Below are 17117 nucleotides of genomic sequence, written 5' to 3' on the forward strand. Positions count from 1 at the left end.
GACAGAGAGGGGGCAGAGGTTTCAGGTACTTGCAGTCTCTGTACTTTTCAGTCTCTGCACTGTTTCCTTTGGGTTAGGCATTAAAGGCTTTTATTAAAATGGAAATGTTATCTGGGAGGAGTAATGCATTAAGCCATTATCTGTCATTAACAACTTGGCTAGAATTCATTTAAGATTAGTTTGCTAGTTGCCCAGCAGATCCCTAAGGGAATGAGAATTTTGACCAGGATAGGGGCCTAGGAAAGGACACAGGGCCTTGCCCTGCAGGGTGCAATATTTCAGGGCTCAGTGTAGACAGGACTTAGGAGACACTGCATATCCAGTGGGCCCGAGGTAAGAGGAAGAAGTGACCCTGAAGACTTTTGCACAATCCTCTCTTGGCTTACCTTTGCGTAGTATGGTTTCTACCAGTCATATTACCTGATTCTCGGTTTCCCCAAAGGTAAAATAAAGAGCTGGACTAGGTCACAGGTTCTCAAACCTGTACATACTAGAATCACCTGGAAGACATTTTTTTAAAAAATACCAATGTTTGGGTCCTACCCAGGCCAATTAAATCAGAATGTCCAAGTCTGAGCCCTGGGCCTCCTTTTCCCACCTCTCTATAGAATATCCTGGTATCAGTCATTATACCATCTGGTCCTTATCCCGATACTAACATATTTTATATACTTACAATTCCAGTTTCTGTATCATTTTGCATTTTCAAAGTATCAAAATGCTTTCAGAGGCAGGTAACAAGAATACTTAACAAAAAGCCTCAAGAGCAGTTTTCACTGTCTCACAAAAGAAGTCTAGAGGTCCTACTTTGGTTCGTCAGCTGAAAAATACTACAACTGAGCAGACTTCTTTCATCCTTTTATTTCTTTACTCTCAGCATTGGCTCTTGGTCTTTAGACTTGCTGTTGCATGGTTGCCATAGTTGAAGAATCATGTTTTCATACAACTGTGTTCACAGCCATGAAGGAAAAAAGCGCAGGGGCCTCATGCATACTCATCCTTTTAACTAGAAGAAGAATGTCCCCAGACAGCTCCCAGGACGGTCTTCCTCTTACTTCTCATTGGCCAGAACTGGCTCATGTGGCTGTCTTTAGCTTCAAGTGAACCTGGGAAATCAAGAGTCTGGTACTTTCAGCCTTTAGCAGGAGAGGCAGCTCTGCTAGAAATAAAGAAGGGTGAGTATTGGGTAAGCTATTTAGAGAATCTGCCTAATTGAAGTAAATATATTTGGTAACACATAAGACATAATTAAATATCTATAATACCAGTTAGGGACCTAAATGCAGCTGCTACTTTATATATTACTTCCTTAAGCAGCTAAAGCCTTTTATTCATATCTGCAGTGCTAGCTCCTGAGACCACATCCTCCTACCTAGGCAGGAAGTATAAAAGAAGATCAAGGCCATTTAGATGTGTTTTGTTAACTTGTGATGTGACTATAAATGTCTTCCTGAACAGCAGACTCCTGTCATCTGGGATCTGATTCCTCCACCCCATCTTGCCAACTGACTTCACAGCGTTTAGACCTTTATCATACTCTTAAACAAGGCAGACCACGCATCTGCGCGTTCATCTCCAGATCCCAGACCACTGCTGTTTGTCTGTCCTTGACCTGAGAGCTCTCTAGCAGTCCTATCTCCCTAACAGACAAACCCAGTTCTGCTGCTGGGAGTGTGAAGAAGAAAATAATAATAATAATAATAAAGGTATGTATACATGCACTGAATGAAACAGAATACATATGGAACAAACCAAATGTGTCAGTATTGAGGGGATGCTAAACAAAGGGAATCTCAGCTGGGTTAATCAGATCAGGGCTGGTCCCTGGCAAAATATGACATTTTGAAAATGGTCTTTGGTTAATGGCTTAATACCCTTACTATATAAAGAGTTCTTAAAAGTCTACAGTATAGGAAAAAAAAAAAGGCCAAATACCCACAAAGAAAAATAGGTAAGGAGTAGAACTAGTATTTACAAAAGAAGTAATACAAAAGGCCATAGATGCATTTTTAGAAGTTCTTTACGGATAATCTAATAAATATAAATCAAGACGAGATAGCAGTTCTTTCAACTTGACAAAAGTTTAAGAAGGTTCTAAAAAATATAATACTTAATGTACTGGATAAGCTCAATAGCACTTGGTCCATTCCTACTGTTTCTGGTGTGTGGGGGGGGTTGGTTTGTTTGTGTTTTTTTTTCTTTTTGTATTGCAGAGGCTGGAAAGCTAAATATTACATTTTCCAGTTAGGATTCTAGACGTGAATTATGTTTCAATAATTAAATGCACTTTCCTGAGATTTGGATGATGGTGTCTGCAGCTGTCCAAAGCCTTAAGCTTTGGGTCAGATCCTTTAAACTACTGAACATTGTAGAAAATAACAGGCTTAACAATAACTAATGTGTACGGTGCTTTAAATAAGTTAAAAAGCAAGTTTCCCATATGTAAGCTCAAGGAAATAAAGTATTTAGTTCCCAATCTGGTTTCATGCCTCACCTGTCTCTTTGTTGGGCCTCAGTTTCCTCTTCTGTACAGTGGAAGGGATTTATTAGATGACCCCTGCCACCTTGACAGCCTAGCCTCATGCCATCAAACACAGTGCTGGCTCCTTTCTCCTGGAGGAGTCTGCCATGCAGGTGACCCTAACCTAGCTTGAAGGTCAGTGGGAGAACCCCAAACTCTTGAGGCAGATCAAAGTTCATCTCTTTGGTCAACTCATTTGCTCAGGGTGGAGACCACACCTACTCTCAGTGTTAGTATCCATGTGCTTTGCCATTTTAGTTCTATGACTCTCCTACACAAGTGGGTGGGTGACATCGTTTCAGGAGTCCTGAAATAGGAGTTCTTAAGACCCTCCTGTCAACTATTTCCCAATACCACCCCCCCTTCCTGAATGCTGGCATGCTGGCATACTGCATTCACCATTAGAAATGGCTCCATTAGGTCAAGGAATTGTTTCTAGCTTAAGTGAAAATACATTATCAAAGGAAGTAATACATTAACATATTAACCCCAGCTGACCTCATTAGCACTCATTAGGCATGAGGTTAGCTAACAAGTTATCAGTTTGGAGGGCAGGGAGCAGATCTGGAAGAGAAAGGGAGGATGGATAAAGTCTGACCTGAAGATGGGGTTCTCAGGGAGGACAAGGCTAGGTGAGGTGCTACAGGGGACACAGTAGGAAACACGGGGGCAGCATGAGTGTACTTCGTTCGTTCATTCAAACAAATAAACATGTGTGAAGACTTCATTACATGCCGGCACAATGTTAGGTGTTGTGGATACAGGGGTGAATAAATATTAGTCTTAGCTCCTAAGGCAGATACAGTCTAGCTGGGGAGGGGGAGGATCAAATGTAAAATGAGCAAGAAAGTATTACATACAGTATATGTCCTCAGTGTGCGCACAAAAGAAGGAGCGGACTATTCTTCCTGGAGGCATCAGAACAAATTTCATGGAGGCAGGATTGCTTTCCTTCCTGGTGTGAAGAAGGAGCCACTAGAGGAGGAGGGAGGGGAAACAAACTGCAGCTACCTCGAAACTTCTTATCTAGGGCCAGCCTTGAAAAAGGAAATGAAAGACTTTCCTTGTGATTGGATAATGAGGCAAAATAAATTTATAGAGGCATTGGAGGCAGAGTTCCATTTGATTCCTTCGGCAGCTGGAAGGCAAGCTGCTTGCCCAGTGCCTGTGGGTCACCAACAGCAACATGGAGTAGAGTTTGTGGTGGCTGAGAGTGTGGGCTTGGCTGTCACACCCTGGGTTTGAACCCTGGCTCTGTGACCTTGAACAAAGTACTTACCACCCCTGGTTCCAGTTTTCTTGTTTGTAAAATGGGGAGAAAAATCATACCCATCTCATGGAGTTGGGAGGATTAAATGAAATATGCATAGAAAGCACTCAGCAATTGTGTCAATTACCAGGTAGTTTCTGAGATGTGTTCTATGAAACAGAAATGACCTGATTCAATGGCAGAGCCCAGGAATCCTAGCTCCAGTTCAGAATCTTTGGTCTCACTGATGAAAGCAACAGTTTCCCCATGGTGTCCCAGGGATCTTGTGAATCTTTTTTTATAACCCTTTTGCCTGCCTCATCCAATTCTTTTCCCATCCAATTCTTTTGTAATTATAACCATGCCTCATGTTCAGAAAATTCAGGACAGGAAAATCTGAGTGTGTTTAACAGATACACCTAGGGTTCATTATTCATATTACAAAATAATTATTTGTTTTACAAGAGAATTAACCTTTACAAAGTTAATTTCCTGTGTACATGCAAAACTGAATGCAGAATATAAAAACTTTACACACAGCTTAGAATCATAAAATTGTGAAACCTCAGATAGAACTGACCTTTGAAACTATCTAGGCCAGCGGTTTTCATAATTTTATTGTAGCAGCCCTATTTCTTTCTTTCTTTTTTTAAACATCTTTATTGGAGTATAATTGCTTTACAAAGGTGTGTTAGTTTCTGCTGTAAAACAAAGTGAATCAGCTATATGCATACTTATATCCCCATATCCCCTCCCTCTTGCGTCTCCCTCCCACCCTCCCTATCCCACCCCTCTAGGTGGTCACAAAGCACCGAGCTGATCTCCCTGTGCTATATGGCTGCTTCCCACTAGCTATCTGTTTTACATTTGTTAGTGTATATATGTCCATGCTGCTCTCTCACTTAGTCCCAGCTTACCCTTCCCCCTCCCCGTGTCCTCAAGTTCATTCTCTACATCTGCGTCTTTATTCCTGTCCTGCCCCTAGGTTCTTCAGAACCATTAGCAGCGCTGTTCCTTTAGAAGTCCGTCTTAGATTTCCTAGCTGCATGATGCAGAGGAAGGCAGAATTAACTCGGTTAAACCAGGGATGGGGAAGAGGCAGCTCTCACTCCCTTAGCCTCTTGCTCTATCCCAGAAGCAGCTTCGGAATCCCTCCAAGGAACCCTAGGGCTTCTAGGAACATAAATTTGAGTTCCACTGATCTACCACGGCCATCTTACTCTGTACATTCCTTTCGTAAAACTTGATACTCCTGTATTTCTGTTAATTCAACTGTCTTATTTTCTTTTTTAAATTATAGGTTCCTTGAGGGCAAGAACCTTTTTGTTTAAATTAAAAAAAAATTCTTAGTGTATTGCTCTGCATGTAAATGGAGTATTTAAGGTCTTGTTAAAGTCCTCCTGTTAGTGGCAGAAATGAACAGAAACCATTATTATATATAAACACCCTTTATTAAATCTTTGAAAAGTGATTTCATAGAACCACTGAATTTTCAGCTCGAAGGGACCTTAGAGAATGTGTACTTTCTCATTTTCTGGATGTGGAAACTGGGGCCCAGATAAGTGATTCGGTTGATGTCATGCTGTAAGTTAATAGCAGAGCTGGGACAAGAGTGCTAGACACCTGATTCTTGGATTAAGGTCGTTGCAACTTCTAACAAGAGGCTGCTCTTACACTAGTAGAATACTATATTTGTATTCCTGAAAACACACGTAAGCTACCCACAGATCCCCTTCTTTTCTCAACAGTTAATCCAGAGAACTATCTTAATAATCAAAGGCCTGTGTTTTATTACGTAAATTTTTAAAAATTATAAAAGTAAAAGTGGACTGACATAAGGAGATGTCCAGGATATAGCAAATAGAAATGCAAGTATTATATGTGGGATGATCCCCTTTTGTTTAAAGCTTAGGGTATTTCTCTAAGGTAGCTGAACATATTTTTCTACCACACATGCCTCAAGTACCTAATGAACATTCAAGAATCTAATGAGGTGACAACCACACCTGTTAATTTATATAAGTTGACACTGGTGCATGACTCTAACAACTGTAAGAGGTTTTTATTTACTTTATCTTATTACATTTACTACTGCACAGTGTTGCATGGTATATATGCGTCGTAATTTATTTACCCAATCCTCTATTGACAACATTTAGGTTATCTCCAATTTTTCAACAAGCTGCAGTGAAATTCCTCACGCAAACATCCTTTTGCAGAACACAGCATTTTTGTGGGACAAATTCCTAGAAGTGGAATTGCTGGATCAAATTTTGACATACTGTGTGGTATCCATTCTCAGGTTTTTCTTTTGCTGCTGAGACTAAAATGAATAAACCCCGGCATCCATACATAACTTTGTAGTTTACCAGGGCTTTCACAAACATGATGTTACTTGAACTTCTTAACAACTCATGTGGGTTTACAGATGAGGAATATGAGGTTTAGATAAGTTAAGTAATTTGCTCAAGTCATTTAGTTAGGGAAGGTAGAGCCAGGTTTGAAAACTAGGTCTTCTCACTCCAGGTGTAGGGCCAAAAGTCCCCAATGAAAATACAGAAATAAAGCATTAGGATGAGAACAGGAATGGGAACATGTTCTCTTCGGGCAGCAGAGACCACTAATCTGGCCTATTGGTGGATAAAAACTGGGGCATAGACATCATTTGGCCTTCACCTTAAAATTACCTTAATACCTTAAAATCATCCTGAGAGCGATTCAGTTGTATCCCCAGAAACAACCACTGCCACAGTCTCCTGTGGTGAGAAGAGGTTCAAAAGCGTATTGATGAGTGACTTCCCTGGTGGTCCAGTGGGTAAGGCTCCGCGTTCCCCATGCAGGGGGCCCGGGTTCGATCCCTGGTCAGGGAACTGGATTCCGCATGCATGCTGCAACTAAGAGTCCGTGTGTCACAACTAAGAAGTCTGCATACTGCGACTAAAAGATCCCGGATGCCGCAGCTAAAGATCCTGAGTGCAGCAGCTAAGACCTGGCTCAGCCAAAATAAATACATAAATATTAACAACAACAAAAAAAGAGTATTGATGAAACCATTTGTGCCCTAGATATAGAGGAGAGGAGAAGCCCTAAGATTTGCTAACTAGACTCACTGGACAGGCCTTTGTGAGAGAAGAGGGGTAAGTGTGTGTGGCGGGGAGGCAGCATACGGCACTTTTTCTTCTGGAGACAGAGGGCTCTGCTCTGCTGCATTTCAACTTGCTAGTGCGTTTCTAGCATGGGCTGGGGCCCAATAAATAGCTCTGACAGTAAGGTTGTCCTTGTGCAAACATCCCTTTTTCCTGTCCATGCAAACTACTGATTGATGCTAAAGCAATTAAGTCTTATTTGGTTTAATAGACATTTGACGGGCACCTACCATGTGTAAGGCCCTGAGGATGTTGACTTAGTTTGGGCTGCTATAACATAATACCATAAACTAGGCAGCATAAACAAGAGACATTTGTTTCTTACTGTTCTGGAGACTGGAAGTCCAAGATCAGGGTGCCAGCATAGTGAGGTTCCTGGTGAGAGTCCTCTTCCTGGTTTACAGATGGCTGCTGTCTCCTTGCTGTATCCTCCTCACATGGCCAAGAAAAAAAGGTTTCAGCTCCTCTTCCATTTTATAAAGGCATTATATCCCAACAATGGGGCCCCACCCCCGTGACCTAATTTAACCCTGATTACCTCCCAAATGTCCACTTCCGAATATCATTATATTGGGGATTAGGGTTCCAGCATATGAATGGGTGTGGGGCACAGACATTCAGTCCACAGCAGATGGGAGACTAGCAGTGCACAGAGGTCTCTGCCACAAGACTAGGGGGTCTTCTGTAGCACCTCCATTCTCAGCCGCCCAACTCTACCCAACCCTAGATCTCTTGGGAGCAGAAGCTGATTGGGTGGGAGCAGAGCTAGCAAAGGCCTGTCTTGTCACACCACCGCCATGGACCGGCGGCTGTGAGGGGGCCTCGGCAACCTTTCGGGCCTGGGCTATCTCTGGCTCGGTCTCCTCTTCTGAGACCCTGTCTCCAAGCTGCATATTATGCTAGTAGGACCCAGAGAGATTTATTTGGTGACCTTTCGGGATGCGGAATCCAAGCAGGGGGAGGGAGCAAGTCAGCTCCGAAGTGGTTAATTTTACTGGCTCTTAAATTGATGAGCGGTGGGACGTCAGTCTGAAATGAACTCGCCTTGTTCGAAGGGGTTCTAAGACAGCGGAACTCAATCAGCAGCGGGCCGCGCGGTTCAAGGCTGCAATTCATCCCCCGTGCCTCTGAAAAATGGGAGGTGACAGTTCATTTTGCCAGTGACAGTCTGTCGGTCTCGCTCGCTGCTTCTCCTGTCGACTGCCTGGCTGAAGTGAAGTGCAGCTCCAAGACACCCTCGTTTGGTATTCCACTCAGCTGAGCAGGACGGTCCCAGGACCCAAGGTGTGCAAATCTTACTCTAGCCCCGCAGCTTGTCTTCTTCCCCTCTTCATGCACGCACGAAATGCCGATACATGACTGCGGGTCCCAGGAGCCATCTTCCCACTTCCTAGGCCTCAGCTTTACTTCCAACTTCCACTTCTGGCGGACTGGGTTTCCTCCTCCCTTTGGGACCTTGTATTGTAGAACAAAGCCGCCCTGTTCAGAGGGCTTCCAGCTTCCTGACAGAGGACTAAGGGCAAGGTGAGGTATGGACATGGGTGTGGAGAAGTTGCTGCTGCCAGTGGGGGCATGGAGGGAAAACAGATACACTCAGCAGGGCACTGCCTTCCCCACCAGGGCCTCGGCTTCTGAGGAAACTCCTGAACAAGGGCAGAGAGAGAGAGGAAGGAGAAAGGGAGGTGACCCTGTGATGCATGCACTCCTTCCCCAGTACTTTCTACTTCCCTTAAAAAAAAAAAGAATTAGAGCTCATGTATCTTTGTTAACTTTCCTCATTTTGATAACTCGTGTCATCTAAGGAATTATCCTCATTCTTAGGAAATACTACTGAAGTATTCACAGGAAAAGGAGCATGATATCTGAAATTTACTCTCAGATGGTTTGGAAAAAGTATGTAAATTTACATAAATAGAAAACAATAAAGCAAACGTGACAAAAGCTAACAATTGATGAGTCTAGGTAAATGGTATACAAGAATTCTAGTACTGGGGTACCTAAACTTTTCTGTAAGTTTGAAATTAATTCAAAATAAAAAGTATTAAAAAAAACCCCAAGAGACTTACCTTCAGCACTTCCTCAGTAAGCGTTTGTTTAGAACCTACGATGATGCACCAGGCACAGTAAGTGCTGAGGATACAGTGGTGAACATGATAGGAAAGGTCTGGACCCTCAGGGAGGGTTGGGAGGGAAGACAGGTGGTAGACAGGTAGTTACAGTTGGGGCTTGAGTTTTGAATGGTAGGTCTTAGTGCTACAGGAACGTATGAGAAGGAAACAGGCCAGCCTGGAGAGCCAAGGATGGTTACCAGAGGAAATGATGTTTAAGTTCAGCCTGGAGAGCCAAGGATGGTTACCAGAGGAAATGATGTTTAAGTTGAGACTTGAAGCATGAGTAAGGGTCAGTTGAATGAAGGGTAGGGGGGAAGAGTGTTGCAGAGGGAGGGAACAGCACATGTGGAAAAATGAAAGTGGGAGTGGGTGTGTCTCAATGAGAAACTGCAAGAAGTCTGCTACTGAAGATGACAGAGAGTAAGAGGACCATTTGGTAGAGGAGATAAGCAAGAGGTCAAGCATGGTCAGGGGGATGGGGACATACTAGCCATATTGAGGGGTTTGGAAGCATAATATTGGGAGGCTACTAAAGTTTTAATTAGTGAGGGACATAAGCAGATTTTTTAAAAAAGAGATCACTGGCTATAATGTGGAAAATAAGTTGACAGGGTATAAGACTAGGGGGCTGCAAGATGAGAGGTGATGGTGGCTTGGAAGAGGAGAGAAGGCAGCAGGGCTGGAGAGAAGTGGAGAGTTTGAAAGATATTTAGCAGGTGGAATTGGCAGAGGGAGAAAGAGGAATGAATGACCCCCAGGTTTCTAGATTGGGCAATTGGATTATCCACAGTACCATTTACTGACCTGGGGAAGATGGGAGGAGAGGGAGAGTTGGCTAAGAAGGGGCCAGTGGTTATCTTTGTGAAATCTGGGTCCACCCTGAACATATCACAACCAAAAAATATAACACCTAGTAAAGCAGAGTCCCAGAAAGGCTGGAACTAAGGCTCCAGTGAGTGAACAGAGTAAGGCTCTAAACCCCTGTCTGACCACACCCCTGATTTTCAAGGGCCCAGAAGTCCTGTAAGAGAGAATTTGAACCTTTTCTATTGTGATTTAGGCATATTCAGGCAGCTCTGTAGGGAGCTGTGACGGATAGATTGCTTTACCTCTTCAACAACTCTACCCACCTTTAGAAACAGCGATCTGTGTTGTCTAGGAATTTCTTCTCCCTCATTTCCACTCATGTGGTTTCTGTAGGAACTGCTATGTTCTTACATAACACTGCCCCCATGACCACAACTGACCTGGGTTGGGCCAATGAGAGCCGTTCTATGGCCTAAGAAGCAACGGAATCCAGGGGCCCAAAGACAAGCTGCATTTAAGGCCTGACTTCCATGTTCAGTTATTCAAGGCTTCCCTGGAATCTTGGTGACAATTAATTTCTTTTTTTTTTTTTTTGCCTAAGGCTGTTTGATTTGGGTTTCTGTCTCATCCAATCAGTCATCCATGGGAACCTTAAAGAAGCCGGGTTGTTGGAAAGAAAAGGAGACTGCTGAGAGGAAGAAAATCACAAAAGGATGGAGTCGGCAGATGGGCCACACTCAGTGACAAACTTTGAGTGGAAGGCAGCATATGGTTATTCTTAAGCCCTCCTGACCCAGCCCTGGCAGGTACCGAAGTCTCTGTCAGGTGAAGGGTAAGCAAGGCCACACCTTATGGGCAGCATAGCAAAAGTAGGCACTTTTCAATAAAAGCCAAGGGACAAATAAGAACCAATGGGCTGACAGAGGCAGAAGTGATGCAAATCTGTGAAATAACCCTGGAAATATCAAAATGACACAAGAGGGCTTCCCTGGTGGTGCAGTGGTTGAGAGTCCGCCTGCTGATGCAGGGGACACGGGTTCGTGCCCCGGTCCGGGAAGATCCCACATGCCGCGGAGCGGCTGGGCCCGTGAGCCATGGCCGCTGAGCCTGCGTGTCCAGAGCCTGTGCTCCACAACGGGAGAGGCCACAACAGTGAGAGGCCCGCGTACCGCCAAAAAAAAAAAAGACACAAGAAAGGAGGAAGACAGACTGAGATCATCACATCTGAGAGATGGGGGCTATGATCCAGTGGTCTTAGGGACAAATTGTTAAAGTGATCTCACCTGGTAGTACCTGGGAACCCACACTAAAACTTATTAGTACAAAGAGCAGCCACTGAGGAAGATCAGATCTGAGCCAGGAGTTTAGTAAAGTTGACCAAAGATGGAAGATTCTAGAGGTCAATGATCAAAGCTCCTAGGGAAAAAAATTCTGAGGTAAGCATTGCTTGCCTTCAGATCCCTTTCGTTCTCCATCCTTCCTTGGTACCCAATCCCTCAAGTTGATTTTAATATTAATACTTAATTTTTAATATTCACCCAGGCCTGAATTCTCTTCTCTTGGATAATGCTGAGCGTTCCAGATATTTCCTGCTTTCATGTCCTATCAAAATTTACCTGCCTGTATCCTATATCAGCCCCTGAAGACAGCTGCTAATCTGATCAACTGATGTGTTCTAATGGGATAAAGAGAATGGAGCAACATATTAGCCCTGCCAGGTAATTCATATCTTATTTATTTACGAATTCTTACTACCTGGCACTGTTCCTGGAACACACCAGGTATTCAGTTCATGTCTGCTTAAATGAAATAGATGGAGTACGCTTCTTTTCTGGAGGCAATACCTTACTCAAAGTTAAGGCTCTCCCTCATGGTAAGAATTTCAAGTACTGTAATAACCTATAAGGGAAAAGAGTCTGAAAAAGAAATCATGGAATTCTGGATGTTAGAGCTGAAAGGAACCTTATTTCCTCATGTACAGTTGAGGAAGTGGGTCCTTTAATAAAAAGAAAAGATAATCAAATTAGCTGTCCTAGAAGATTTAGTTACCAGAAGACATGATGCCAAACCAGATATTCTCTCGGAGTTCCTATAAACTCCATTATTCTTTGACTTCATGATTCTGTTTTGGACACTAACCTATAAACTCTCTGAACAGTCAGACTCATGCTCCTCTCAGTGGCCTGAGAGAAACAGTGTGGATTGGGTGGGGATAATTGTTTGGAAGCCCATGGTCCTGTCACTTAACTATTTTCTTATCTAGAATCTTCCCTCGTTCGGCATCAGCTAACACAGGAAGTGGTAATGCTATTATCTGTAGATTCAGCCAAATCACCATTTCCTGATTCCAATGCTCAACAACCACTTTTGAATCCTCCCCTCACTTCCTCTCTGCTTCAGTTTGAGGTTCAAAAGCCTCCAAGAAGCAAATTAGTACTCAGCTGAGCAGAATGGGGCCCCCGACACCCTTGTGGTTCAGCTGTTTGTTAATTTGCTGTAACTCAGGTACATCCCTTCTCCAGTCTGGACCTCAGTTTTTCACTATAAGCTACAGGGTTTCTCAAGTCCCTTCTAGCTCTGAAATCTAAGATTCTTTGATGAGGTTCTGAAAGGAGAATTTTATGAACCAGCTCCTTTTGGAAAGAAAAATGTATCATACAGCCCTATGAATCTCTTATTAGCCCAAAGCTTATTTTTTTTCAGAGCACTATACTGAAACCGTGAAAGAAATCAGAAAAGCAGGAAGACTGGCAGTGTCTGCCAGTGTCTCATATGATTTGGTAAATGGACTCAGAGGATGCCAGCATCAAAGTGGTCAGAGCAGCTCTTTGCCAAGGCTGAGTGGTGGTCAAGGGAAGAGGCTGTGGGCTCCCCCTTTGATACTGCTACATTCCTCTCCAAGCCTCTGTTTTCCATCAGTTTAGCATGAACTGGTCTCCTACTCTGGGCCAGCTTGGAAGGAATTGTATCCTGGTTTTGTTTCCAAATCAGTATAGAGGTGAGGACGTCCTGTTGAGGCTCTCCAATGGTGATCATCACACTCTTTGTTTTTAACCATAGAATTAGGGTTAGAAGCCCTAGTAACTAGCACTGGTGAGATGGAAAACTCACTTCCTGGGGCAGGGTTCCACTGGGGATTGTAGAGTGAGAACTATTAAGCCTACCCTATTAAGCATAATTGGGTACCATCTTCTCCTGGGGACTCTGGAAGCCCTCAGCCTTCTCTTCCTCAGGCATTTTCTCCCGGGGGTAAGATGTTGAAAGTTGGAGGTTAAATGACTTGCCCAAAATCACACTGTTGGTGGCAGAGCAGAGATGAAAACCTCAGCCAATCTTCCAAGTCCTTAATCTGGCTCTTATGGGACCATGCCACACCTGCTCCTTGTAAAAGGGACAGTCGCACCTCCTGAGGACACTGGGCAGGGATGCCAGGTATTGATGTGACTGCCGTTCCAGTCCCCAGTGACCTTTTACATCCTGCAGCCTGCTCAGACTGTGGAGGAAGCAGCTCTGGAGTAGTGGGGGTTGCCATATGCAGAGCTGCCCCGGCGAAGATAACAGGTTGTCTGTCATGTACAAAGCCTATGTATGGCCCGGACCACAGAGCTTCCATCGGAGGAGAAATTAAACCTGTCTCACATACCAATCCCAGTGCTCTGATTACATTTACAGAGGTCATGGCCTGCATTCTGTCACCATGGAAACCTCTCATGCTGCCAGTGTTGTCTGTGTGTGTGGTTGATATTTAAAGGCAAAGTCACAGGCCCCATTGCCCAACTATAAGCTGCCAGGGGCAATCGCTCTCCTTCACCAGCCTGAGTCCTGGTGCTTCATCCAAGAGATAAGAGGAAGAGGAAGAGATGGGGAAAAGGGCCCACCTGTCTCTAGCAGGCAGGCCTCCAGTAGAGCCACGTTTGCAGGGAGGGGGCTCTGGGATGGCGGTGCTGGTATAGCAGTTGTGGGGGAACCAAAAAGCATCCCGACTGTCAGAATACAAGCATCTTCTCACAGGCACGTGAGCCCACTGTTAAGTAGAGCCCTTCTTTCTCTAATAACTTCCAAGCTGTGAGCACATTTCAGAGCAGCCAGATGGAGCTGGGGAAGGCCCCTCTGCCTGAGTACCCTTGGTGGTTTCGATTTTGCACATCTGGTAGCTTGTGAATTGTGCTGATAACAATACCATTTATGAAGGATCCCTGCTTCTTCCAAAGACCCCACAGCACTGTCCTGGAAAAAGCTACCAGGGGAGTGACTTATCAGGAGTCCCAGGTGTTGGAAGAGGTAAATAACACCTGATTCAACAGAGTAAGAAAAGAACACAAGTGCTGACTCGGCTTGTGACCATCAATTTTTTCTTTAGTCTCAAGACAATTATTTCCACACCATTGAATGGAGTGTAGATAACAGCAGCACCTTAATAGGCTGGGAGCAGAGGCTGTTTAGAGGAGATTTTAATGAACATGAATATTCTGCAGTATGCATCTCACAACCTGTCATTAAGTGGATGGCCTCAGTGATGTGATGCAACAGGCTTTGATTGGAATATTGAGCTCTGAGAAAGGAAATTCTGTATCAATAGTCTCGCGATGTGGAATATCACATATTACTCAGTAAGACATGTCATTGTATGGATAGTGCATATGCTAAAAAGTACAGCAGTGGATAATAACAGCTTGAGTCTCCACGAAGTAGTTTTCTTGAGGAATTTACAGCCACTCCCTGAAGCTTCTCAATGTCCTTGTGGGTGGAACGTGGTATATCCTGAAATTACAACTAGGGAAATGGAGTGAATCTATTTGATTGAATTTCCTCTTTATTTTCTCTTACATTTTCTTTCTATTTCTCAATTTCTTTACTTTTTCATCCAGTTTCTCATTCACTTTCTTCGTTTCCATTTTTCTTGCTTGCTTGTTTTATCCCTAGTCCATCACCCCTCCCTGTCAAACACCCCCTCCTACCCTCCCCCGCCTACACTGCTTTCTGTAGAGCTCAGCCCTGCTGGCAGCCCTACAGACTAAAGAGGCTACCGACTCCTGGGATATAATCTGCCTTCTGATTGGTTCTTTCTGGGGTTTGTATTTATAGTGGAAACTTGATTTCTGCCGCAGTGAGTGAAAAGAGGAGTTAATATCTCATGCCTTCCAGACGAAGGTTTTCCCCATGTGGTTCAGAAGCACTGCAAGTATTCTAGAATAGATAGGGCAGGGAGGAAATCTTTGGAGGTAGGCAGGGAGAATCTGCAGGCTGATTATCCCAATTCATTACAGCCCGGTGCTAAGGAAGCCAAGGCCACTCTTTCCATCTTTTTAAAGGCAAGTTTGCTTCATAAAGAGGAAAAGCTCTCATCCTTGGAGACCAATGACACACATATCTCAGCCAGTCACTCCTCAAATATATCTTTAGTGAGCAAGGAGGTTCAAATGAGAGATTACGGATGATTCAGTATATATATGGGCATTAAGCACCTCCCAGGGCTAGCTGTTGTGGAATGAATGCAGAGATCATAATAATTGCTAACACATGTGAATCATCTACCATGTTGCAGGCAGTTATAAACACAATATATATTAGTTCTTTGAATCCTCACAACAACCTTGAAAGTACTAATAGTGTTGCCATTTTACAGATAGGGAAATTGAGGTATGGAGAGGATAAGTAGCTTGACCAAGGTCATAGTAGGCAAGTGGCAGATTTGAGCAGAGAACTGCCTGACTTCAAGGCCACTATACTTCAGGGCCACTATACTCTATCACCTCTTTGGTGGGGTCAGGATTGTGCTTTGGGGTGTGTATTCTGAATATGGATGAAGAGTGGCATGTGATAGTGGGGAGATTGGATGCTGAGGCTTGGATTAAAAGCCATTTCAGTATCACAGCTCAACAAAGATAATGAGAACCCAACCCAGAGTGGTGACACTCAGGATTCAAAGGAGGATTCAGGGCTTCCCTGGTGGCGCAGTGGTTGAGAGTCCGCCTGCTGATGCAGGGGACATGGGTTCGTGCCCCGGTCCGGGAAGATCCCACATGCCGTGGAGTGGCTAGGCTCGTGAGCCATGGCCGCTGAGCCTGCGCGTCCGGAGCTCCGCAACGGGAGAAGCCACAGCAGTGAGAGGCCCACTTACCGCAAAAAACAAACAAACAAACAAAAAACAAAGGAGGGATTCAAAGGACATTGTGGAGAGGTAAGATTGGCAGGATTGCTGGATATTTGGAATGGGAATGAGGAAGGGTGCAAGATGAGTCCTACATTTTGAGTTTGGATTACTGGACAATAGCAATTTCTTTATAACAGTTACAATTTGTTGAGCATATACCATATATGCTTACAAATGCCATCTTACTTAAGCTTCATAATTACCCTGTAAGGTAGGAATTATGATATCCAATTTACAGATGAGGAAACTGAGGCTAGTAGAGCTCTGTCCAAAGGCTTAGAGCTGCCAGGTGGCTGAGCCAGCATTGGGACTCACATCTTTTAGACTCATAAGCTCATGCCACTTTCACTGAACTTTGTTGCCATTACAAGGATTAAGGGGAGAGGAAATAATAAATTGGTGGAACTGTTCAGATATCTGGGTGGGAATGCACAACAAAGGTATAAATTAGAAGAGTCGTCTGCATGAAGGGGAAATTTGTGGTGGTGGGAGAACGAAACCACTGGGGACTCAGAGAACAAGGAGAGAAAGGAGAGGAAGAGGAGAAAGGCAAGTGTGAAGCTCTGGTGATTACCTGTGACTAGAAGGTGAAATGAAGAGAGCCAAAGAAGGAAGCAGAGAAATAATAGTTAGGAAAGATAGGAAGACGACCGGATAGGGCAGTGCCAAGGAAGCTGGGTGCCCAAAGCAAGAGCAAGTGGCCGATGCCACCCAGTGCTGCAGAGAGAGGTTGGTAAAGACTAAGCAGAGGTGAGAAGGAAGGAGGGCATCGATGCCCTCAGGAGAGTCACTTCACTGGTGCAAAGACAGGCAAAGGACATGAGATCTGATGGGGGAAAGGAAGGAGAAGAAAGGATGAGATTGGAGAAGGTAGTGGGGTTGAAGGAATGTTTTTGTTTGTTTTATTTTGTTTTTAGGATAGAGGAGACCAAGGATGTTAGCAGACAGAGGGGAAGACTGAAGATGAAAAAGACAGTGAGATTGAAGATCTAAAAGGTGGTAGGAGATGGGGGGGGGGATCATGAATTCTGTGAAAAGATAGGAGGAGGGACAATTCACTGAATTAAATTACTTTTCAATTCAAAGTAAAGTCCAAAAATCAGTGCAACAAGGACCGAGAGTGCTGTCT

General features: G+C 44.0%; 1 long non-coding RNA gene across 1 annotated transcript; it reads right to left on the reverse strand.

Annotated features, from left to right (window-relative positions):
* Window positions 1-683: 683 nt before the first annotated feature.
* On the reverse strand, window positions 684-9203 carry LOC116745241. The gene is made up of 3 exons (XR_004347334.1): window positions 8983-9203; window positions 7242-8559; window positions 684-1159 (listed from the first exon to the last, which is right to left on the reverse strand). It is a non-coding gene; the product is annotated as an uncharacterized LOC116745241 (long non-coding RNA).
* Between the last annotated feature and the right edge of the window lie 7914 nt (window positions 9204-17117).

The sequence above is a fragment of the Phocoena sinus genome, chromosome 20 (genome assembly GCF_008692025.1).
Source record: "Phocoena sinus isolate mPhoSin1 chromosome 20, mPhoSin1.pri, whole genome shotgun sequence".
In the NCBI taxonomy this organism is placed as follows: Eukaryota; Metazoa; Chordata; class Mammalia; order Artiodactyla; family Phocoenidae; genus Phocoena; species Phocoena sinus.